General features: G+C 42.0%; 1 long non-coding RNA gene across 1 annotated transcript in view; it reads left to right on the forward strand.

Moving 5' to 3' along the window:
• Window positions 1-25,330, forward strand: part of LOC137861013 (uncharacterized) — a 90,353-nt gene extending 65,023 nt beyond the window's left edge. Inside the window, exon 10 of the long non-coding RNA XR_011099311.1 lies at window positions 611-25,330. This is a non-coding gene — a long non-coding RNA (uncharacterized lncRNA). The remainder of the gene's footprint in view (window positions 1-610) is intronic.
• The last annotated feature ends 374 nt before the right edge of the window (window positions 25,331-25,704 follow it).

A 25,704-nucleotide genomic window follows, 5' to 3' on the forward strand; every position in this document is an offset into this window, starting at 1 on the left:
CACTGAAACCAGTGAGGGACCTTACAGAGGCAAAGCTGTTCCTGCTGAGCCTAATGAGCAAGTACATGTAAGTTTTATAATCAGTTTAGTATGATGTCCTTGTTGGAATCCCAGAAATGAAATCTGTATGTGTGTCGAGGTGTGTGTGTGTGTGCGTGTGGGATAAGCCTTAATTGTATGATACCCGTCAGTCTTTAACACTGCAACAAGGGTGATGGGACCGAGACACCCTGTTCTCAAAGTGTAAGCCCCTGGCAGGCCGTGTGTGGCTGGCTCCCTCCTGCTGCTCAGGAGCAGGGAGACAGGTGAAATCCCCAGGGCGTGAGCATGAAAACCAAGACTTACAAATGTGACTTTTGAGCTGTAACCCAATCTCTCTCCTTTCCATGTGGCTGGCATGGTAAAGTCAAAAAAAAAAAAAAAAAAAAAGAAATTTTGCTCAGAACAGCACTTCAAGGCCCTCTGTTGTGTGCTGGGTAACAAATGGGACTGGTTATGAGGAAGAAAATAATGAAACATAAACTTGTAGGTCAGGCTAAACAAGTAAGTAACGTGGAAAAAATATATACAAATGACTGTAGATTTTTTTTTCTTCCTTTCTTTGCTACAGGCTATTAGAAAAGACCCTGGTCCACAACCATCTCTCTGTGAGTAGTGCTCTCTATAACTGCCTGCAGTCAGCTGAGCTTCATCCTCCTCCAGGATCCAGACTCTGATGTTTCAGAAAAATGTTATTGGTAGATCTCAGAGGTGTTTAAGTTTCAATGTGGAGCTGGTACAAGCACTACCTGATCGCTCTGACAGTCCTCTCAAAGGCAGAACAGAGGGAAATTTATGCCTTAGCAGACTGGAGTGTGTATTTGCACCATTACTGATGGAGCAGGAGGAGGCATGAAATAAGAGGGTTTCTGCATGGCCCACACTATTTTGAGGTCCCTCTTTCTGCTTGGAAAGCTTCCTTTCTTTTTCAGTGGTATGCATAATGCTGGAAACTGGCACCAAGTTTCCTGCTTGATATTACATTATGAAGTAGTTGATAACATTTTTAGGAAGGGAGGGGGAGCTCTTTATAAATAGCCTTTGAGCCTTTGCTTCTTTCAGGTTTCTTATTTCCCTGTTCGTAAATTAGAGCAATTGTATTTGTGACAGTCCCGGATGAATGCAAGCACAAAGCCAGCCGGAACAATGCAGTTACTGCAGGCATCCACTGTGATCTGACACGCTGGCACCGAGTTCTGGGCGAGCCAGGCAGATTACGTACGTGCAGAGAATGCAATGTTTCTACGAAAGATGTGCAAACTTCTGGTTCTTGCATCACTCAAACCTGCCACATTTCCACAGATCTCACAGATACCTGGGGACAGGTTTTTATTTCCTTATTCACAGGTAATAACTCTGCTTCACCGTCATTGTAGCTTTCATGGCTACAGTTTTGTGAGTAAGTGTGAGGATCTGGCTCTTAGATAAATGCATGACCAACTCTTACGCAGCAGTGCAGACATCAGCATGTGTGCTGAGATACAATAAAAAATCATGCAACCTCCTCACCAAGTGCCAACTTGGTTCTGTGGAGGAAACCCATGTGGGAGTAGCGCTGTGACCACAGCACTCCCTGGGTGTTCTCTTTCCCCCACATGTTGCAGCAGATGGCTCGGATGCACGGGCTCCTTCCCATTGCCCTGACCAAACACGATGTCCTGTGCTTGCAGGCACCACCAGAAGGCTGTGTCTGTGCAGCCCAGATGGACTGAATTACACGGATGTGTAATCTTCCCAATGGGGATGATGGTGCAGCATCCTTACAAGTTTGATAGTCAGAATGTAAGGTCCTGGAGCTGGAGTTACTCTTCTCTTTCTTGCTTCTTCCCAGCATAATACTCATGTGTTTGCTGATGCACAGAGGCACTGATTTCCTCTCAGTTGCTCACTGAGCAGTGTGGCTGCAGTTTGGCACTCATGTTCGTGGTCCTTCATGTTAAACTGCCTGGACAGTATAAATTGCTTCAGCTGGTGGCTGAGCTTACGAGGCCGTTCTGTGGTCTGGGCTGAATATTGCTGCTGAGGCTGTGTACATTACTTCCAGGAACCAAAAATGCTGTTATTTCATCAATTTTCTCCTGAAATTATTTTCTAATATGTAAACTAATTTTCCTTGAGTTAGTTTCAGGGCTCTCCTCCTTGTAAAATCCACCTGTCATGATTTTAAATAACTCTTCCCCCTCTGATGTATAATCACCTTGGATCACATTTTTCTCCTCTTTGCTTCAAATGAAATAAATTCACCTCTTTTTTTTTTTTTTTTTTTTTAATGATGTGTCAGTGCTTTATCACTTTAGTCACCCAATGACTTGTTTTGTTTTAGATCTCCAGAAAGGTAATATTCTACACTAGTATTACAGAGTTTCATGGGAAAGTTCTTATATGTGTTATTATGTGTGTTGATGAATCACACATTCCCTCTGTACCAACACAGACCTTTCTGGATGAAATTTTCTCTGTGAAAGATACAAAGTCAGCATTCCCAAATAGTGGCATGTTCTTGTCATCAAAACAAAGTGGTCTGGTGACAGGAAAGCACCAAGCAAATCCCCCAGAGCTCAGGCTGTTCTTATTCTTCATTCAAAGCAAGCAGTTTTCCCTGGAGAGGTGAATTTGTATCCACTCATGATCCTCTCAGTGCTGAGGAGCTGTCTGTGGCATTAGTAGGCATCTAATAAGCATTAAATACTGCATTGACAGAAAGATGAAGAAGTGTCCCCCAATCCTTCATCCTCTCACACACAGGCCTGCCTGGCAGCAAGGGACAAGCCAGGCAGGTGGAGGGCGGCCAGCATGATGCATGAGGAGCCACTAAGTGTGAAGGCAGGAGCAGCAGTCACTGCAGACAGCATCTGGGAGGCCTGCATTAACATCAAGGAGCAAGGAAGGAAGGCAAGAAACAGCACAATGGAGGACAAAGGTGAAGCAGAGGGTAAGGAGGAGAGGCAGAAGGAGCACTGTAGTCTTGGGGTGAGGAGAGGTGCCAAGAAAGGAAACATGGTCATCAGATATACATGTATGTCCTCTCTTTTGATGCATTCCAGACTTTTAAGCTTCACCACTCATTTGTGCCAAGGCTTTCCCCTTCATCCTCTCTATGAAGCTGAGCCTAGTCCTCCTCCTGAGCACACTCACCAGAGCTAACAGGACCTGTTGTGCCACCAGCTAAATGCACATCCATCCACGAGCCAGGCTTTTATTTGCCTGTCCACACTGCAGGCAATAAGCAAGGGTGGCTAAGGGATACTAGCAACTGTCAAACTGCTAGGTAAATCTGCTAGTTTCAGAACTAATAGAATTGCAAACTCTACTAGGGCATGCAGCTCTTCAAAAGTAAACATTCATTTACAGCAGGATCATAAAAATCTTTGGGGAACTCAAGAGCAAGGTTGCCTATGGCTTTTTGCCCTTTCTGTCTCCGGGAGCTGTTGCTCAATGAGGGAGTATGTGGTGTTTTGTGTGAACTGAGGGGTAACTGTGAGCAGCTACTTAAATAGCCCTGATTATATTTGGAGAAGGCTGTTCCCTGAAAGTGGCTAGAATCTGTGAATAAACATGTTGCCACAGGTGACCACCTGATCTGTGCATATGGGCCTAAAAAAAGCCAGTTTACTAAGTTTAAATACCTCAAAATAATCTGAGCAGACACCAGACGCCAATAACTGTGCCTGCTCCAACACTTAACTTAATGCAAGATATAAAAAGCAGGCATTGTACAGGGGCTTTGTAGTGGCAGAGCACGCGGCTGGGGTTCCTGTGGCATTGCAGACTGACCACATAACATTCGGTCAGTCCATAAAGCACTCCTGGGGAGACTGGTGGGCTTTAAAAATAGGCATTAAATACCACATTGACACAAAGATGAAAAATTGGTGAGGCCCCGTGAAGAGAGGGATGGAGAAATCCAGTTTATGCAGCTTATGTTATTTAACGTTTTTGCAAACACAGTGAATGTCTGCTCGGCAGCTCGTACTTGTAGGAGCATGGTCCTGCTCCGTGTGCCAGGTGAGCACATGGAGGGACGGCACCATCCTGCTCCCCCCCTCAGACCCAGGCTGGCTGCTCAGCCCTCGGGGATCACTGGCATGCAGTAGGGTAGAGAGGCTGCACGAGGCATGGGGCACCCAAAATGTGCTTTCTCTCTCCGGTCAGGCTCTCTTGCCACCCAAGGCACCTTTCAGGAACCCGCTGAACCATGTGCTCCCCTCTGTGAGCTGTGGCAGGACCCAGAGGGCCAGCCCCACAGATGGGATGCAGGAAGAAGCCACCAATGCCCGGGCCTTCCTTGCTGCTGATGGGCAAGGAGGGGGTGAGTGGGCTCAGCCCATACTTTTCAGCTTACACACTGTGCCTTTTGCACTAGGCTGCTGAAGTTTTTGAAACAGCCTGTGACAGAGGGGACAACGCTGAAGCTGTTCAGCATCTGTGAGAGTTGAAAAGTTCACGGTGACAGCTGAGATAAAGCCAGCCAGGCTCCACGCCCTGCCCTGCCCGCACCCCCAGCCTCACCGTGCGAACGCCCCACAGCCTTGCCCCGCCACTGAGCATGTATAGCTTGAGCCTGACTTAAAATTAACATCTCTGTGTAAAGTCAGTATATAATTATTGTTTATTATGACAAGGAAGTAGAGAAGGTCTAGAAATATGCCTTGTGCTTTTCTGAATTAACCTTGTGGCTTTTTGAACATGCAGAAAAATTTCTGAATATTGGTGGCAGTCATCACCCTGTGCTGCCCTCCTGTCTGCCAAGAACAAGGATCACCCCCAAGGTTCCTGTGCTCAGCAGGGCCGGCAGCACTCCCAGTGGTCTCTGGGCTGCCCAGTACAGTACAGGTTTGCCCGTGTGCAGCGGCTGCTGGTTTGGCACTGACAGCCATGCCCCCTGCCCAGGCCTGCCAGCTGGGTGGCCGCGGCTGCTTGCAACCCCCAGCCCCATAGGCAGACACTGCGTCTTGCTGCTTCTTCCTCCCCAAGAGGTTGTACCAGTGCCAAAGCCTTTCTCAGCCTCCACACAGACCCAGCTTCCCCATCAAACTCCTCTTATCTGGTTATTTCTCCTCATTGCTTCCCTCTGGTATCACTCCAGAGTTATCTCTGAACTTCAGCCTTGGTTTGCAGATAGCAATGAACTGTTCTAGAGAAGCAGAGGGCAGGGGACTGTACCTGGGTCACCTCTAGAATCTGTCATAGACCAGTCAATTTAAAGACAGCCAGTTTTGAGTAAAACGTTCAGATGAATATTTCTGTCAAACTGGTGCCCGTCGAAGCCCAGGAACAATGTGGGCCCAGCAAGCTGGTGACACCACCTACGTCACTGACAACAGCACTTGGATTTTGCCAGTCTGCTGGATGGGGAACACCACAGCAGTTTTGTGAGACCCCGCACATGGAGGAGCAGACAGCAAGGACATGAGATAAGCGAGAGGAAGGGAGAAACATTCTGAATACTGATGAACAACATATTCTGGTCCTGAATACCTTGGGACCAGAGCCCACGTGTGAATGCCTGTAACATACTTCACGCCCCCAAAATACATGTAAAATAGCTGTAGGAACTCCTTGCTCTGTTTTTTGGCAACGGAAAGGTCAAGCATCTATATTTTTAGATATTCTGAACTACAGGTACCTGGGATCTCTGAAAACCAGGCCAAAGAGAATCACTTCACTTGTGGGCTATCTTGCTAAGGATTCATTTTTGCTTATGAAAGGATTATTTAGATTCTGCTGTTTGCTGTTTGGCCAGCAATCAAGTATAGTTTTTACCCCCTGACTGCATGCTCAGAGGGAAATAAAAGGTTTTGCTCTCAGAAATTAGGACGAGCTACGCTATTCAGAGTGAAGTCTGGACTTGCCCAAAATTTATCCTATACCAGTTTATTGCCTTGGACAAAAAATGCAGAATTCTGTCAGCTTTAAATTCTTTATCTCTCTCTTTTTCTTTCTTTCTTTCTTTTTCTTTCTTTCTTTCTTTCTTTCTTTCTTTCTTTCTTTCTTTCTTTCTTTCTTTCTTTCTTTCTTTCTTTCTTTCTTTCTTTCTTTCTTTCTTTCTTTTCTTTCTTTCTCTCTCTCTCTCTCTCTCTCTCTCTCTTTCTCTCTCTCTCTCTCTCTCTCTCTCTCTCTCTCTCTCTCTCTCTCCTTCCTTCCTTTCTTCCTTTGCTTGTAAAAGGCAATCTTAGAATCACAATTCAAAATATAATGTAGACAAAACTTTGTAGTAGGAAAAGTTTTAAAAGCAATTACGGAATTACTGTGGAAGTAACTTAGGAAAGAAAGTGAATGGATAGGAAAAAAAGCATTACATACATAAAAATATTAAGAAGTTCTTTTATGCAAGATAAAACTAGGGAGATGAGGAATACAAACCTGAGAGGTGAAAGGTGGGCATAAGTTATCTGAATTATCAGAGTTTATGAGGGTCTTTACTCAGTGCAGCCCTTGCGTCTGGAGAAACTATAGGCTGTTGCAACAGTTCTGGGATGGATTCAGATCAGTGCAGAGCTGTACTGGTCTGAATTATGAAGGTTACAGCTCATAGCTCTGAGGCTTTCGCAACCCTGTTATCTTGCTGCTTATGACTTGAAGAGAAGCCAGTATCGCTCAGGCTATAGGGAGAAAGAGTCCATGAAATCAATTGCCTCTTCACTAGACAAAATCTAGAAAGAAGTCCCATGCCTGAAATGTAAGGGTTTTCCTGACAACTTCTAAATAATTGCTAATTTTATGTCTGAATACCAATCAGTTGATTTTCTAGATAATAAGTAAAGAGACAATTTTTCATATTAATCAAAATATTTGTTGCTTTCTTTGCACAGTGCAGAAGCTTTCAGCAGAGCATTTGTGTAGCATTGCACCACACAGGAGAACTGTGCAATTCTGTCATCTACTAAAATCTGTGCTATTAAAGGCCAGTTGAATCTCCAATTATATTTTCATGAAACTATACTGAAAAACATGTAGGACACCAGAACACAGTCATATTCAGTGAACATGCAGAAGTGAACCCAATGTACTAGCACAGTCGTGATATAAATAAGTATACTGTTTAGCAGGACATCTTTTTTGATGCTATTCCTGAGGCTAGAGACCCGTGTCATTGCAGTCAGCATATGAAAGCAGATCTGTCTCTTTTCTTGTTTACAGAGACTCTCACATCCGTGAGTGTTAGTGATCACTCAGAGCAGTGGCTCTAAATATCCACAACCAACACCACATCCCTCTTGCAGAAGTGTTTATGAGACACTCGTCCAGACTTTTCAGCAAGGAGCAACAATTATCAGAAGGGAAATAGCAACACAAAACTAGAAGAAAAAAAAAAAACACACCCATGGTGAAAAGAGAAAACTAGATGAATCTTCAGCTCCATGTCAGAGATTTGTTTTGCTCTTAACAGATTCTCAGCAAGATTTCTACAGGCAGAAGGATGAGAGACTGGTTGTATTTTAATGGCTTTGTATTTCTTGTAAGTTTAGTCTTGGGGTAGCAACAGTAGCTGTCTCAGCAGTGACAGGCTCATGTGGTGCCAAGCTGGATTGCTCTAATATGCTGCTTCATGCATTCTTTGAACCCAACCCAGAGGCATTTTATGCTGCCTGTTCCTGGGTCCCTGCTAGAGATCAGTCTTGTTTTTCTTTCCTGGCTTCTCTGTAATTGCAGAGTGTGAAGCCAGTAAGTGGCACACAGGATCACTGCTGGCCAATTCCCTGTGCTGGAGATGTGCAGGCAGGGGCAGGGCTGCGCATACCAGCTCTTGCAGGGCAGAGGATGCATTCAGCTCCTCAGTTAATTCATCACAGTGCAGTTGGATGTGACTCGGATGCAGCTGTGGGGTGAACTGCATGCCCAAAGTTCTTATGACCAGAAACTGCCTTCCACATTGCTATCTTGGAGGCTGAGGGACCTAAAGCAAGCACAGATGAGTAGGACACACATCAGTCTCTGAAAAGCCACACTTGATGGTCAGTTGTATGACATAACATAGACCATGCTGCATCAGACCAAGCTGCTGTGAGTCCACTGTTCTTAGCCCAGCTGTAAGCAGAGACCTAGAGAACAGTAAGAGAAGGGCACACATATCTGCCATTTTCCCCCAATAATCTCCCTGCCTTTGATATTTTCAGTCCAGGGTATTTTTATGAGCTAGTTATAGTCTTTTTAGTAATTCCTAACAGCTCTATTCTGTGTACTTACCCTTTTCTCCCTTGAGTCTTGGGAAATTTTTGCATGGTTTTGTAAATATTCTTTGCAAAGCATTTTGCAGAGCTAGGACAGCTGTTTGAGGAATGACTCAGAATCACAAAATCATAGAATGGTTGAAGTTGGAAAGGACCTCTAGAGATCATCTAGTCCAACCCCACTGGCAAGCAGGATCACCTAGAGCACCTTGCGCAGGATGGCATCCAGGTGGGTTTTGAATATATCCAGAGGAGATTTCATAATCTCTCTGGGCAACCTTGCTTTGAACTTGGCTCTTATGACCCTTGGCTCCTTCTAGGCACTATCACCTACCCTCCCCACACTGCTTATTGTTTTGCAGCCCCGTGCAATCCTCTCCCCCACCCCACCCCTTGTTTGCCAGGCTGAGGAGTCCTGGCCAGCACACTCATCCTCCACACAGAAGCAGTTTGGTGGCTTCCAGCATCTTTCTTGCCTTTCTCTGCATCTTTTCCACTTCTAATTCTGCTGTATTTCCCTCTTAGTCAGTTTTTCTAGGTACTTATGCATTTCTTCATAGTCAACTCTTACTGCTGCAATATATTGCAGTAAGTGCTAGTTGCTTTTAACGTGCTGGGCTTCCCTGGGTCATGAGGTGCTAGAAGTTTTCTCTCCAGCATTTTCACTCCAGGGTAAGTAACATCCGAGAGAGTCAAGGCAGGATGGCTACAGTGTCAGTCATCTTAGTTTAATTTACTGTCAGATGTAAATCACTACTTTATTCCCATATATTGTAATAAAAAATCTTTATGATCTCCACAGTGTATAAAGCTGTTTGGTCAGGCCACATAACCAGTCGCTACAATCCCCTTTTCCACTAAAGTAGCACAACTGATTTTGTAACGACTGTATATATTAGATCACACGAGGAAATCATTCTCCTATAACTTTAGCCGCAACAGAAAACTTACTTTGGGCTCTGCTAGTATCCCTGATGGGGTTGTTGGTTTGCTTCATTCTCACATCACAGACTGCTCTGACACATAACATACAAAGCTAAGTTTCTTTGCACACTGTCTGTTACATGTGAAGAAAAAGGATTAGGCTATCACCTTTTAAAAAACTGATGAGCAAGCATCTTGATTTAGATGAAGACCGGACGTCTTGTGGTTAAACGCCCACATAGGAGCCACAGGACTTGGCTTGTTTCTGGTACCAAACAGACTTTTTATATTATCCTCGAGCCCCAGCTTCCCCATCCAGGAATTCTGTGAAATTCAAGTGATTCGTATTTCCTAAATTGATTTCTCTCTTCCTCCTGTAATTGTTTTAGCTGAGTAAGTTCACTCTTCTTTTCTTGTAACAATTGGATTTAAATATGAGTCAACCTGGAAGAAATCAGTAGCACAGGATGCACTAGCTTTCACTGAAGGAATACGCCAAAGTGTATGCATTAAAAAAATTATAGTTTAATTGTGGTATTATGGTACTGTCCACATACAAGATCAACTTCACTCTTCTCAGGTGGTACAAATCCGTTTGGCTCAGAAAAGCTGGGGACTCAGAAGATAATCACTAGGACAAGATTTGTTTTCCTCTTTGATAGGGATGGGCAAAGCTGTTGTTAAGGAATGGCTAACGTTCTCCTGGTGTGTTAAAGCAGCTTTCCAAGGATTAACCCATTCGAACAAGAGAATTCATGGGGCAGATAACAAGCCTCTAGAATGTCTCTGGATCCCTTGCTTAGTCCCAGGAAACTTTATAACTTGTATACAGTGACAATAACCTCCATTGCATTGCTTCCTGGCATATTTAATGAAGGATATGATTCAGAGATGGCCTCTTATTGTGGACAGGATGGCATTTCTTAGCTTTCACAATGAACAGCCATTAAAACATAGATGACTATACCAGAGCAGCCCTCCCCCCTCCTTTTTTTTTGGGTGGCAGTGATTATATTTGGCACATACATTAAGTTTCCAACAAAAGAAGCCCTCATTGCTTTCTACCAGAGTACAGCCTGTGCTTCCCTTCCCTCCTAGCTTGCACATTTCTCACCTGCTTTACAGTGCATGCCAGTTGCTTGCAGTGGCTTTGTGTACTGCTGGCGAGGAATGCAACCCCAAGTGGCTGTTGGCACTGTATATTCAAGCCCTCTGTATCAGCGTGTCAGGGTTCGTGACAACACAGATAAATTAATAAAGCCCCAGGTCTGCAGACCTTGAGTGCAATCAACAAATGTCTACTTTCAGTAGCTCAGTCTGGCTGTTTTTTTTAAGGAATCAAAAATCCTGTCTGTGTAGTTAATATCTTGAGTTACTATGCAGAAAAGAAAAGAAAAAAAAAAGGAATAAAAAGGAAAGAAGAAGAAAAAAAGCAACAATCTCCTACAATCTCCTAGCCAATTAATTGGGATGTAGAGTCTTGAAAGTGTAAATGAGGTAGAAGCAGCATGACTCTCGCCTGGCATACCTCAGTGCGTTTGCTGGTAGCACACAGTCGTGCGCTGCTGGTTGGACATGGGCCAAACCCACAGCTGCTCACCTGCCAGTCGCAGGATCTCTTTTGCTCCTTCCAGCCACAGGAGGAGCAGGGATGTCTTGGTAGGACAACTGCCAGGCAAGAAGGAAAATCACTTGGGTGCATGGTTCATTTCATGGCCAGGGAGTACTTTATGGCCAGGTAGGAAGCACTAATTGCACCCAGTGTTCACTGTGGTGTTGCAATTGTTTTCTCAGGAGTGTGCTACAGTGCTTCACACAATGTGGGGACTGCCAACGGGAAGTCAAAGAGCCAATGAAGCACATAAGATGACTGTCACTGAGCTTTTTAGGGGAAGCAATTTGGTACAATGTCGACCACCTGTATTTCAGAGTCATTCTTTGCAGCTAGGCAATGTAGGCATGTAGAGCAAGTGTTCACATATGTATTGGGTAGGTCCCTTTGGCGTTCCACAGCAGAAGTACATAAAATGAGGAAATAAAGACTCACAACTAAGTCACAAGTCTGAAAAGGGCAGGGGGCTGGATCCAGCCATAACTTTGACATGCAATCTGACAGACTGCATACATTTCAAGGTGCAGAACTGCAGCTTTTCGTATTTCAGTTTATGAATGCTAGAGAGTGGTTTTCATCTATCACATTTCATCCATCATATTTCATCTATCAGATTTCTCAGTTATATTCAGTTTCCATCAGGAAAAAATAAGCCCGTAATTAGCTGCCTTTCCTCACTTGTAAGTGGATGTCAAGGTCAGCTTTGGAGAGGTGATGTGATGATAATGTTGGAAGCAGCTGTGAAGTGCCCCGTCTGGTGAAGTCTCAAATGAAAGACATGATGGCTGTGCAAAGCATTATGAAGTCTTTGAAAATTAAGATAGCAACCAGGCATGTCCAAATTTGTATGTGAGAGTCAGAATTGCTGCTGAACAGCATTTTCATCCTAATAACGTGCACTAGCTGCTACAGCTGCAGATCAGTCCTTCATTTCATACCAAAGCAAGGGTTTGCTCCAGTTCTTGGACTCCTTCACCTCAGTGTCATCAGGATTTCTGCTACACAGTCATTGACAGCTCACACATACCTGCCACACCTTCTAGCACACTCATCTGCATTCCTCACCCTGTTCCAAGACATGCCCTGTTCATGTACTTGCACTCTTGGAGCTCACATTTGCTGCCTTTCTTTTTCAAGTGGCACCAAGTAGTCCTACAAAGTGCTGCTCCATTACAGAAACGATGAATTTAGACCATAGTCTCAAAAGCCAAGTGATCCTGTCCTTGCGAGAACAGATTAAGGATACATTGTCCTGCCACCTAACCAGTACTTTCTTGAAGTATTTTACAACTTACTTAAATAAAATAAATGCTAGAAATGTCTGATCTGCAGTGATGACCTCTGGAGCTTACTATGCATATAACAGAAGTTCTTCACTTAATGCATTTTGGTTTGATCTGTGACCAGCATATGCAACCTTTCTCCTAGCCTTTTCTCAGTTTATAAAGCTTTTCCTACCATCTTTTATGTTTACCATCTCCAGTTCCCAAGTGCTGTTCAGATTTCAGACTCTCAAAGTTTCTCTGGCAGACAACTCTGTCTTCCAGGTGATGCAGATTGGATGGAACAAAGCCTGAGGCCACAGCATCTCACCTTGGAAGGGACTTTGAGCCTGGACTTGAGCAGAGAGCAGCCAAAAAAATGGTTCTCCCCCCCTTCTCTTCATTCTTGTCATGCAGCAGGGCAAATCAAAACCTCAAAGCTGCAAAACCCCCATCGTTGCTTAATTTGCAGTCTAGAGGGGAAAAAAAAAAATCAAGCTCCTTATTTCCATAAAGCAAGTGGGAACCAGTACTGGCTGGCAATTGTCTAGCCTTGGCCAAGGGCAAAGGAAATAGTTAATCTATCACTACTTTGAAACACAAATCTGTTTGCTTCTGTGATTGCTTAGGCTGATTTAATTTCCCATTTTTCTGTTCTAATCTCAAATTTTATGGCTTGCTTTTTAGTTTAATCCTTTACATTTAAGGTTTACCTGACATCAATTTTTTCTTAACACAGTTTATGTCCGTTAAATAGACTAATTTACTGATGACTGAACATGTTACCTGATTATAATTAAAAAAAAAAATAATCTGTTCTGGAAAAAAATCTATGAAGTGATCTTCCAAAAAGCATTTGTTAGGTTTGTATGGTAAAGAAGGTGTCCCTGAGCTCTGGGTGGGAAGGATTTGTCACTGATCACCCTTGTTTCCTTCCAGTCACCTTCCTGCACATGCAGGTTCTGCTGGCCATCAGAGATGAGAATCATGACAGATTAAGGCATATAATTTGAGAACCTAATTATAATAAATACATTAAAATTCATAATGTGACAAAGTTGTCTAGGGTAGTCAGAGGAGCTAAGGTATGGTGACACTGAATGAACACTGGTAAAATGTTGTGGTTTAACATGAGCCACACCAAGAGGTAAGGATGTTGCTGAGAGATTCTTCTCAGACCCTTTGCACAAGCACTACATTTAGGAGAGATGCATGGGAGGAGGAATTAAGGTGCATGGCAAAATCAGAGGCTGGCTGCTCTGGCAGTAAAGGATGTGTTGTTGTCTACGTGAGAGTTTGCAGTCCTGCTGCACTGTAGGTAATCTGCAAGCCTTCCTGAGGGCAGGGAAGGATTTAGGGAATGAGCTAGTGGTGGGAAAGGGGACAGATTAGGATCTCTGGGACAGATCCCAATCCATGCCTGCTTTGAGGCTGTGCATTTCTCTTGTTGATTTACTGCAATACTGTTTTGACTTAGGAAACTGACACACCTTGCGATATATCATATCTCTGATTACAGTAGAAGCTCCTCTGATTACACACCACTGCATGCCTTTCTTGCTTTCTCAGTTTTATTTTCTACACTGAGCTTTGCAGCCTTATGTCCACGCTATATTGACATACACAAAAATGCACTGTGTCCAGCACATTTTCATTGAAAAAAAAAAAAAATCATCCATCTGCTATTTTATAGCATCAGCCCCCAGAACGAAGTCCCCAGCACTGGGAATGTGTTCCCCACTGATGTGCCAGACAAAAGTTCATAGCTTTGTCTTACTGAAAATGAAGTCTTGACTATTCATACAGTTCCCAATGAGTCACTCCACACCCTGACAGATGTAAAATGCCTTCTGCTGAATTCCTACTCCAAAGAGCCTTTTGCATGACCGGTTTGTCCGTGAATGCAAGCAGACTCATGATTTACAATGCTTCATCATCATGGCATGTGTAATACTAAATATGATGACTAGGGAAAACAGACCCACCTATTTTTTCTATAGGTTCACAGCCTGAAAAATCTCCCAGCAGCCGCACAAGAGTAGTTCACCCAGGGAAGGTGTGTGTACAGGGAGATCCTGTACTAGCTATATTAGACCCTTTTGATTCTCAGCACAGCTATGCAGTTGAAAGAAAATTGATCAGCTGAGGGTATGTGAATTCACGGGCAGAGAAGATGTGCAGATCAAAATACTATCTTGGAGATCAAAATAACTAACAAAATACTGACTATTTCTGTCACTTTTCACTTTCTTGCTCTCTTTTTGTTGCTAAGACTGTGCTTACCACTGACTAGATATTCAGCTCTGATTCAAGTAACGCATGTTGACTGTCCTTGTTTTGAGCAATCAGGACAAGACACTTTCAGCTGAACTGGAACTCAGCTCTGTTCCTTCAGCCTGTCCCTGTTGACCTCCTTTGAGCTGGAAGCACTTTTTCTGCTGTGTTTACCCACAAACACAGCCCGTGAGCGCCATGCAATACACAGTCAGAAGACACGCACAGGCCATTTCCCAAAGCTCTACAGCTTCTTCCTGAAATGAGCGATCCCTACACTGCACCTGAGAGATTTTCACAGATCTTTCTTCCACAAAGAAAAGCTCCTTCAGGGGCTTCAAACTAGGCAGAACCTTCTCTGGAGGAGAACCTCCCCCTTAGCAAGAAGGCAGCTGCAGTAAGGATGCTTGGAGGGGTACCAACGGTTCAGAGATCCCCCTGAGACCTCTTACTGCTCTCAGGTGTGCCGGCTCCATTATGAAGCAGCAACATACCCGAACATACCCGTGGTAACTCTATCACTAGCTTTGAGTTGGTACTAATGCCAGGAGGTTTAGTGTTGATGTGGTCAGATGTAATCAATATCCTGTACGTGCCACTGCATGTGCCTCATGAGAAATGGTGTGGTTTCTCATTAAAGGGGAACTCTGTTGGATAGCTGAGTACTCACTGTAAGAAATGACTGTGGTGAAATCTCTGTTGCTATACCTGCAGTTAGTGAAAGGGACTGATGTGCTTTCACTGGTGGCTGCAATCATTTTGATGACATTCCCTAGGAGCTGGCCAGTTCTAGTATAGTGCGAGAATGAAGACATTACCTCTGCGATGTGAGATTTTAGGCTGTGATTCCATATTCTTCTCTTATGGAAAGCTCTGTCATTCCAAAACAAACCAACAGCACCCAACACCATGTTAAGCTGTTATTTTTAGCACTTGTGAAATAAATTATTAACCTGGGTAATTAAAAAAAAGAACCACCACAACTCACTAGAACTTACAACTGTGAATTTTGTATTTCCAAAGTTGAAATCCCTCCCCTTCTCTTTATTCACAGATAGTTATGATACCTTTGTGCAATATGGAATCATTTTTGTGTCAGTCTTGACTTGTTTTAGGGAGTTAAATTGAGCGTCCAAGGAAATCTGTGATTGAAATACAAATTTCTGTGCATCAGGGCATGTGTGAAAGACTTCCAGCTGCATGCAGACAACCGAGTATATGTTTTTAAACATATTTTACTACCTTAAAGATAGTAAACAGGACTTTAGTAGAGGCTGATGTATCATTTCTATGCCTTGTCACTAGATGCATGGGATTCTGACAGCTGAACAGAGCCTATTAATTAAACTGTCATTTTTGTCAGTCTTTTGTCATCTTTCCTAGTTCATTCAGTTTCATTCATTTCAAGTATCTTCAGTGGGAACTTGACCAAACCTTTCCAGTTGGCCCCTAAATTCTTTGCCTCTCTTTATGAGAAGGAGGATGTATTCCCACGTTTCTCACAGCAGTAGCCCCAGCACTCTCCTGGGGTCAGTGTGTTGCAGTGCTACATTAAGGAGCAGCTTGGCTTGCGCAGACTCCTCGGGAGAGCAGCCCCGGGCAGTCTGAGGCTGGGAGCAGCTGTGCAAAGGTGCTGGTAGGAGTGGTCAGGTATTAAACTCCCCACCCTCATCAAGGTTACAGAGGATAATGCCACAAGTTTTGCAGGAATACAGAGTCTTTTTTTGTGTTTTTCAGAGAAGGATCTGTGCTAGAATAAGCAAATAAAAATTGGACCTGATTTTGCATCCCTCTGCTCCCACAGCTATCCTCACTGGGGTCAATAGCACTGCTCATGTGAACTTACGATGTGGTATAATAACTCTCAGCTATTCGTTCTTAAAGGAGAAGTGTTATTTTTAAATATAACTATGACCTATTTTTGAATTTTGCTATGTATACAAATTTTCTCTTCGTAATGTATCGATGAATCATTTGAAATACATGTGATGAAGAGAAAATGATTGGACCTTACAGGCATGTATAGAAGACGCCAAGGTTTTGTTTATTTTACATGTTTTAATCATCTCTGCCTATATTACCACTGATCACTTTCCACAGTAGCTTTTGAACATTGGTTTGTCTGGATATTCAATATTGCTAAAAAGCACTTAAAATATCAAACTTGAGAACAGAGAGCCGTTCATTTTTTCACACTACTACAGCCTAATACAGATTTGAACCACAAGCCACCTTGTTACAGCTCCTGAAATCAAAGTAAAGTTAAATAATTTATAGCATAGCACAGACATATCCTGTAGAGATACAGGTATCTTTCATGAACCCATGCCATGCAAATGAACTGGCCTTATGATGTTTTCTCATTGCATTTTCAGTACATGCTTCCTTGTGTTTCAAATGAATTAAAAAAAAAAAGTTTGGGGTTGAGATACTGGTTTAGGGTGAGATAATAACCTGTAGTCATAGTGCACGGGTCTTTTACTATACTGTTTATTTTCTGAATTATCCTCATCAGAGCTTTTCCTTAAATGTCTAATTATCTCTGGTCTGCTCCCCAGACTTCTCCAGTAAGTGGAGACTCAACTGGGTTAGTAAATGAGTTCTTATGGAACACAAAAGCAGTTGCTGGAGCAGAAACAACATTTTTGTCCCTGTAGCTGAACCCTAACAAATTTATATATATATATATATATATATATATATTTTTTTTTTTTTTTCTGTAAAAGATTATTTTATTTATTGTAGCTGAAATAAAACCAATAACAGATTCCTGTTTAAATATGATCTGCTTGATTGTTGCCCTGTAGAGGTTTTTACTCTATCTCACCAGAGAAGGAAACTGATCTAAAGAAAATCCAGAATAAGATATTGTTTAAACTGGCAAAAGCATTTGGGAAGCAAATCGTCATCAAGCTGTAACGGCCCATGCAGAGACAGACCATTCCCCCCAAGCTTGGAGCCAGCTGGGAGTGGCACGGGGTCCCTGCCCCTCTGCCCTCAGGCACACAGCCCCTCGGCAAGATCAGCTCAGACGAGTGGCATTTTGCCATTGCTCACTCACGCAGAAGGTGGTGCAACTGCACTGACCTTCCCACGTGCCACCCTCTCTTTATCCCCTCCTGGAACACCCTTTGTGCTCTAGCACCAGGGAGCTCTCTCTGGCACATTCCTGGTGGAACCTTAAATATTATAATTGATAGAACTAATTATATTAATTAATAGGATTACTCAGGGGTTGTAATATTCTTACATAATATCTGTGACTACCATCAAAGAGTCTACGCCTAAATGCTGTTGAAGATGGCCTTTGAGCATACAAGGAACCTCAGCACCTTGCTCTGAAGTACCTACACCGTAGAAAACTGGAGTTAAGTGAGCTGAGTCAAATAATTTCTACCTTTCAAGGTCAGTTGATGCTTCCCAAGCACCCAATTTTATAGCAGAAAACAAAGATTGATGATTAGATGTTAATAACCATCTTCTCACTGTCCTAGATTGCAATAGCAATTATTGCGTATGGACAGCTTGTTCAACCAGATACTGCTCATTAATAGATGGATACTCTTCAGAAACTAATTTCCTGTCCAAACAGAACAAAAGGACAAGTCTTCTTCAGAAATAATGTCAGTTCAACTTGGATACCAGAGGTTTGCCTCTGGGGCCAACCTGAGCTGTGATAGAGAGGGTGGACGAAGCTGGTTTCAGGTAAGTGTACATGCAGTTTATACACTCATGACATTCGTTGCTGATAGATTTCCATGTGGAAGTAACACCAAGAACGAATGCTTTTCTGAAGGAATTCCTATGGTGGCTTCCACAGGGGCTTCCACAGCAGAGGAAGCTCTGTAGGCAGGTAACTGGAGTCTCAGACATACATGAGGGTTTTCCCACCAGCTCACCTGTATTCAGGTGCTCATCTCTAGAGACTCTCTTGCCCATCACACTTTTTCCTCTGCAGTGTCCTCTGCATAAGTAATTGGGTAGCCAGGTTTTCTGTTCTGGGTCCCTTCTCATGGGCCTTCGCCAGGAATGAGAGGCCGTGGTCCACCTTAGGCCATCCCTTGGGTAAGGGTCAGCTTAGCTGAGGAGCTTGCTTTTATTCTTGATGCAATGTTGGCATCTCATAAGGCCACTCGCTGCCAGCTGCTGCGCTGCATGATGCAGCGTGAGGGCTAAGCACAATGCTCAATTACAGAGTGGTGTGAATAAGAGCGTCTGCCAACGTCTGCATATATACGAGGTCAGTGAGGCTACATTCCTTCAGATCAGAAAACAGAGCCAGCCTGATCTCATCCTCATGCCAGTTTCTCCGCATTACAGGGTTACCACAAGACGTGACAACACGTTGTTCCTGCACTGGGGGGGATGGGTCTGTGGGCTTGTCTCCACTGCTTGGTGAAACCAGCTGCGATGAACAAACGTGCACAAGCAGTCTGTAGGCAAGAATGCAGCAGAGAACAAGCTCTGGTTTTCCCACAGCATGAATCAGCCAAGCTCACAGCATATACCTCCCCAAAATCCTTAAATACCTGGTCTTCACTATGTTTATACCATACTTGTTCATGCTCCTTAACAAAACAAATACCTTATTTATCAGAGTCTGCAAGAGCTCCGTGACCATATTTATTTGGTGTTGGCTGCCTATTTGGGAACAGTGGTCTACCACTTCAAAGTGATGTGTGCAATCTGGTGGTCAGCCCTGATGATCACAGAGGGAGATGAAAGAAGAATAGTGGAAGGCAGTTACAAAAACCTCCACATAATCATATTTTCCTACTCCCATTTGTTATTCTGTGTGGTAATGTATTAATTCCTTCACTAAACTCTTTTGATTATTTTTATAATCCTTCATGATGTCACTCTGAATATTACTGTTATCCTTATAAATACACAACCCCCTTTCTGAAGAAATTTTATCTTTCCAGCTAACATGCCCTATGACTTTGAAACCAGTATGGTAAATTCATCAACTGAATTGAAAATAAGATTAGGTTTTGGATGAAAGCTACACTACATACCCCGAAGGCTTATAAATTCTCTCTGGTCCAAGGTATAAGTAGATGTCCCTGAAATGAGTATCATTCTGATGGGTTTTATATTTTTCTTAGGCAGAACTTGACAATTTTGGAGACATATATCTGTAGGCAAAATGAAGTTACAGCTATATTTTCATAGGTACACACTGGGAACTTCTCAGGTCCTTGGTTTTACAAGAAGTCAAATTTTACCAAGTCAAAACGTGCATAGTTTCTCTATTACTTCCATTTGATAACACGGTTGTTCCACATAGGTATCAGCAGAGTAGAAAACAAAGTATGACTTGCTCTATATTTAGAGAATTTGGAAGTCGACTTGACATGAAAATTCTCTGCATCTGGCGTTTTCTTTTAAGCATCTATACAATGAACTATTATACATTTAAATTAAACTCATAAAATATATGAAGAAAAACACTGCTGAATTACTCTTCTCATTTTAGATCATGTGAAAATAAGCTTATAAAATCCTAACATATCTTTCACTTCCACAACTTCCAAGATATTCTGATACTTTTTCTTTGCAACATAGCATGGAAGAGTTTGAGGACAAGTGCTTTCAAGTTTACTCATTATCAGAGCTCTGATGTGAGCTTGTAATTCAGGTTCTGTGTCATCTGTGGGAAAAATCGTAGAATGCTCATCTCTGCCCCTTGCACCCACACAGATGTTGTACCAGATTCTGATCTCTTTAATTGTTAAAACTTATCATTATTATTTGACTTAGCATAGTATCTGCGTAGGCTCATTATAGACCAGAACTATGCTGTATATTCCCATCTTTTTCTGATCTGGATTTGTAAACTCCTGAATGGCTTTGCTATATGGTAAGAGTTGCTATATGATATTCCATATAAACCTAACTTCAAAAATTAATGAGGAAGGATTGTCTTGCAGTCATGATCCTACCACCAGCACTGTCATAAAGCTTTTTCTGTCACAGATGAGTGGGCAAGTGCCCATAGCTGATGCACGGTGGAGTTCACCCAGACTGGGTGAGGATCAGTGGGGACCATGAGGATGCAGTTTTTCATTTTACTATTTTTGCAAGATGAGTTTGAAAGGTATCGTAACCATTTGCAAAAGAGGACACAGGGTTACAGGGTTCCTATCTACGTGTGACTGTTTATGAGTCACGGAAGGAAGCAACACACATCACACATTCTACAAGGTAAAGTCATTTGAACTTGTCGCTTGGCGTTTCTCAGCACATAACCCAAGTCCCTGCCGGTTTCCTGTTAATGACTTTTTCCATGTGCGACAGCTTAGCTATATGTATACTGGGCAGACTAAAATCCCAGATCTAACTACTGTTTGCAATTATTCTCACATGACCTAAACATAGAATCTCGTGTAAAATCTCTAGCAATCCTTTGGGGCAGCAGGAGTTTGGCTTGCAGTCCTCAAAACGCTCTGTATGAGAGCTTGGATGACCAGGCACCAGGCGACCAGCTCTGGGAAGCCACTGCAGCCCCATGGAAGCCGGTAGCACTGCCCACCAGGGGAGAACCCTACACCGCAAACCTGGCAGATTTCCTCCTTCTGGGGAATGCTTTTGATTTCACTTCTCATCTCTGCCCTTCGTTATTGGCACAAGGTAATGAATATAAATAAATAAATAAAGGCTCTGAAATACATGGAGAAATGTCCCAGTACTTAAAACAAAAAGAAAACAAACAAACAAACAAACAGAAAAACCAACAAAACAAAACAAAACAAACAAAAAAAAAGAAAACAGGGGCTTTGATCTGAGGGGAAAAAAGTGAGAAACTGAATAGCTTTTATACAGTTGTTACTATGCAAATGGAAGGCACCAATGCTGAAAGACTAAGGGATTCAGAAAGAAGCTTTTCCCTTTTCCTTCAACCAATTTGCTCTTTATCTGATTATCCAAAAATTGTGTATGACAATGCTGAAAAGAAGCCCCAAACCACTATAACGGAGAGAACACAAATAAACTGCTTGCAAGATGAATTAGTTACCAGCTGTTGAAGTGAGTTATCTGTAGAGTGTGAGTATCAGCCAGTACAAACAAGTACTATTGTCTGAGAAGGGAAATCTAAATCACTCATGATATTCAGTGATCAAACCCTGCCTGTCTACTACCTACGTAGCACAGATGATTTTTTTCCATTTTCAATTATTTTATAAAAACTGGAAAAGGAAACAAATAGAAAATGTGGGCCAAATTTGTGCTGAACTATAATAGGGTTACGCAAGTGGTAGAGTAACTGCAAAAGCATTTCAGAGCTATTCTCAAGGGAACTACGTTTAAGTGAGTCAAAATTGCTATTGTCTACAAAGAGGAAGGGAAAAAAAAAAGATAAAAAAATAGAAGTGAATAGACATGTGTAAGATTTATGAATTCAGAGAGAAATAGTCCACATTTTTTTTTTCAGAGGGAAGGTTTCCTTAATAATAGATAATGCATGGCATAATAATTGCCCAGTGTCTCATTTTATGAGGGTGGCTCATTCTCAAATGAATGTGTATTGTCTTTACAGGTTTATGACCACAATGTTGAAGTAAAAAGAAATTTTGCAATTCACTTCAGTTAGAAGGGGAATCACCTCTATATTTTTTATGGCTTCCCTAAGCCATGTTTGGTTTTAATATAAATGCATCTGATATGTTTTCTAGTATTTGGAAGAATATTAAAAAACCAGTCACAACAGTTTGATGCCTGTAGCTTAAGACAACTTTCAGACTGATATTTAATCTCTGTGTCATCTCCTGCCAAAACCAAAACACAATAGCACGATGTCGTAGTATGGGAAAGTCAATAAGAATCCATTGTGCTCATTGCAGTTCCAACAACTGCTATTACATATGTTGCGTTTGAACACTCTGGGTGTGTATTCATCTTAATTTCAGATCCAATTAAAAACTTCTTGAGAATTCCACAAGCTTTAATCAGGCTTTGTCAGCAATTCAGGTTTAAGTTACATCATCAGCAGTGCCTGCACTTGACTAGCATTTTAATGAAAGAAAAAAAAAAAAAACAACACATGAATTTATATATTGCACAGTGTAAAGTGTCTACAAACTGTTCCTTACACTAAGAGACATCCATAAAATTTGCTAAGTGCTTGCTGACATCCATTTCCAAACTGGATTTTGATTGGAATACTGCTTGAACAAGGATTTCAAGCTTAATTCCAGTATTTCATGTACACCTGCTAGTTCTAATTTCAGTTACCCCACACTAAATTTTTAGTGGAGAGCAATACAACTTCAAGACTCCACAAGATATTTGCACTATTCAGTATTTTTTTCAAATAAGAAAGTCATATCTTTGCTTCCATTTCTATCACTAAACAACCACATAAGAACCACATTTTTGATGTTACAGAACTACTTTTTTTTTTTTTTTGGCATATTTTATACAAGTGTATCTTTTTTCCCTTGCCAAAATTTTTTGCTTATTTTTAATGGCTTTGTGTGTCATGTTGCAGCAAAACGGTAGCTTCCTCTTTTGAAATGGAAGGATAGCAATTAGCATTTTATGCACCGATACAGAATTATTAGTAGTAAAATGGTCTAGCCCTTATTTTTGTTTACTAGAGGAAAACAACCAGGAAGGAAAAATATTCTCAGTCACAAAGATTTGGCAAGCCAGGAACTATATTTTGTTTCTTCACGTTTTCAGCACATTACTATTTACTTTTGCAACCATTAATGTAAGTAAATTTAATTCATACAAATAGAATAAAAAATTAACATCTGTACCTGAAATCCACTGCATGATTAAATAAACCTTTGATAATCAAAAGGGGAAAGCATAGCTGCTTATTAGAGTAACCTAAAACAAAATGTCTCCCTTTTTGTAATAGAGTAATGTGGTCTGACATCAACAAGCTCTGGATGTGAATACGTTTTTCCTATTAGGACTACACTCATGAGTGGGAAACGAATGTTTCTTTCTAAGTATTTTCCTCTGTCCCCTGATACAATACTTGTTGATGATCATAAAAAATGGGAAAATGGACTCATGTGCTTGCTGACACCAGCTACAAAAGAAAGCCAATTACCACTTTTCCAACCAGCAATTTATACATAAATCTGTGTTAGAATTACTGTGTTTCAGTGACTACAGTAAATGGCAACGGATCAGGGAATGAGGCAGTACTACATTTGGGGACTGCTTCTGGTAGTGCAAAGGAGAAATGTCGCTTTCTTATTGGAGACTTCTGGACAGCACTGTACTGACAGGGTTCTGCCTTTCCCTTGAATCTGGTCGTGGTACAAAGCCTGCCCCAAGATCTCTCTGTGGCTTTCCAGCTGAGCTTCTGAGATCCACAATTACTATTTTGGGAATGGCAACAGATAACAGATTTCTTTATTTTTATTTTTCACTTTGTTGTACACAAAAAGGGGAAGGGCCAGGGACGATAGTAGTGCCGCTCAGAGCAGGGCTCAAGGAAGGGAAGACTGCCCCTGGCACCACAGGCGGCACCTCGAGAACCTGGCCAGTCACCTGGCGCTGCACGTGTAGCGCCGGCTGCATCCCAGATGCACGAACCCCGTGTTTCTGACGCCACTGCTGTTCTTTCCTTTCTGGCTTCTGCTGTGGCAAGGACGCTCGGCCAGCTCGGCACAGGGAGACGGGACATGAGCCGCATGGCTCAGGCCCTCTGATGATAGCGCTAGCATAGGGTTTCCTTTGGGGTGAAGCCAAAGGTGCCACTCTGCTATGTCTGTACCTGCCCGGTATCTACGGCATATATTGTGCACATCCTTCCACAATTACACTTGACTGCTGTGATGTCACGTTTGCTACAAAGCAATGCTAACTTTGTGCAGTCATCTGCTACTTGGTTTTAGATGCTGGCATACTCGTTCTAGCATCAGAGAGTGTGGCTGTGGCTGGAAAAAAACAACCGCCACCCTTCTCTTTCTGTAGGAGGGAGGAAATCCCAACGACTCTCCACAGAGACCACAGCTCCTCTTGGTGACCCCTCCATACCTACAATCCTCGGTGATTCTCAGGTGCCTGATGCTTTAGCAGAATACAAAGTCCATGAAGAGCAATGACTGATGGTCTTAACTTGCAAAATTTACAACCTAATTCTTTTACATTGGGAATTACATTATTTATACTTTCCCAATTATTTATAATTGGGAATTCCCCAATTTATTTATAATTGGGAATTACATTACATATTTATAGTGCAACTGGGAAGAAATATCCTCTTCCAAACGAAAATGCTGGCAGTGAGTTTTTTAAAGTATTGTGATATTTTTCATTCAATCCAGAAGTAAATTTGTAACACTTTCCTTGGTTCACCCTGACAGGCTTTGGAATGCTCACTTCCACAAATATTCTGTCCTCCCATATTTCTCAGGCTCCCAAGACAGAATTCTGAGACTGTTTTGATCTGCACACACAGATATACAGACAGATCACTTCTGCCACCCTAATGATGGACAAAAACTTGTGTCTGTTCTTTCAATCATGTTTATAATGCAAGTGTTCCATTATAAAATAGTAATTACAATACAAAATTCAGATCATCATAAACAACTAGCTTCTCTACATCTAGCATTTTTGTTTTTGCTGAGGAATCCCTCAATTTCACTAACAATTCTATTTCAGCAGATTTCAGCGGAACTACTTATGCAAGCTTTAACATTAACAGCATAAAAACCGAGACTTATGTGAACAGAATTTAGTTTTATATTCATCATGTCATTTAGTGCCTAACAGCATGAGTGTTTCAGAAAGTGTGAAGTCATAGGCTTTTATAGTATCTGTACAGTTTGATTAGAAAAGCAAGAACTAGCCACATAAATATTATGGAGGTCTTGTGCTTTGGATACAGCTTCCACTTGAAGTCAGAAAGTCCATCAATCCATTATCCAGAAAAAAAAACAATGCTCATGCTTTTGTAGAAAAATTGCAGCTATTGCAGAATGTAAGTTTTATGTAGCATGTTTGTAAGAAGAAAAAAAAAAAAAAAAAAAAAAAGCCAGGGAACCTGTTTTTGCTAATCAGTATCCCATGACATGGTAGCGATACATCTGTCAAAAATTACTCAGAACCTAAATATGTAGAAGTTCTCACACACCTTTATTTATCTAGCTCTAATCTTTGCTCTTGAATGAATGCTTACCAAGGAAAAGGGGGAAGAAAAGGCATTGCTGCATTTAAGTGAAATGTGAGGGGCAGAGATACAGGTCCACCTTTGAACCTGCATATCTCACGTATGTCAGCCAAATGAATGTTGTCTCGACTAGAGTTACAGAGCAGACACCACACTGAACAACTGGGGCTCCCTGGAAAGTCAATTTAAATATTTATTATTATTATTATTGAGTTACAATTGCTTTAATGCCTTCTCTATGACTGTTCTCTCACCTTAGAGATGATCTACTCCACACTTCCT

This window comes from Anas acuta, chromosome 9, assembly GCF_963932015.1.
Source record: "Anas acuta chromosome 9, bAnaAcu1.1, whole genome shotgun sequence".
NCBI lineage: Eukaryota > Metazoa > Chordata > Aves > Anseriformes > Anatidae > Anas > Anas acuta.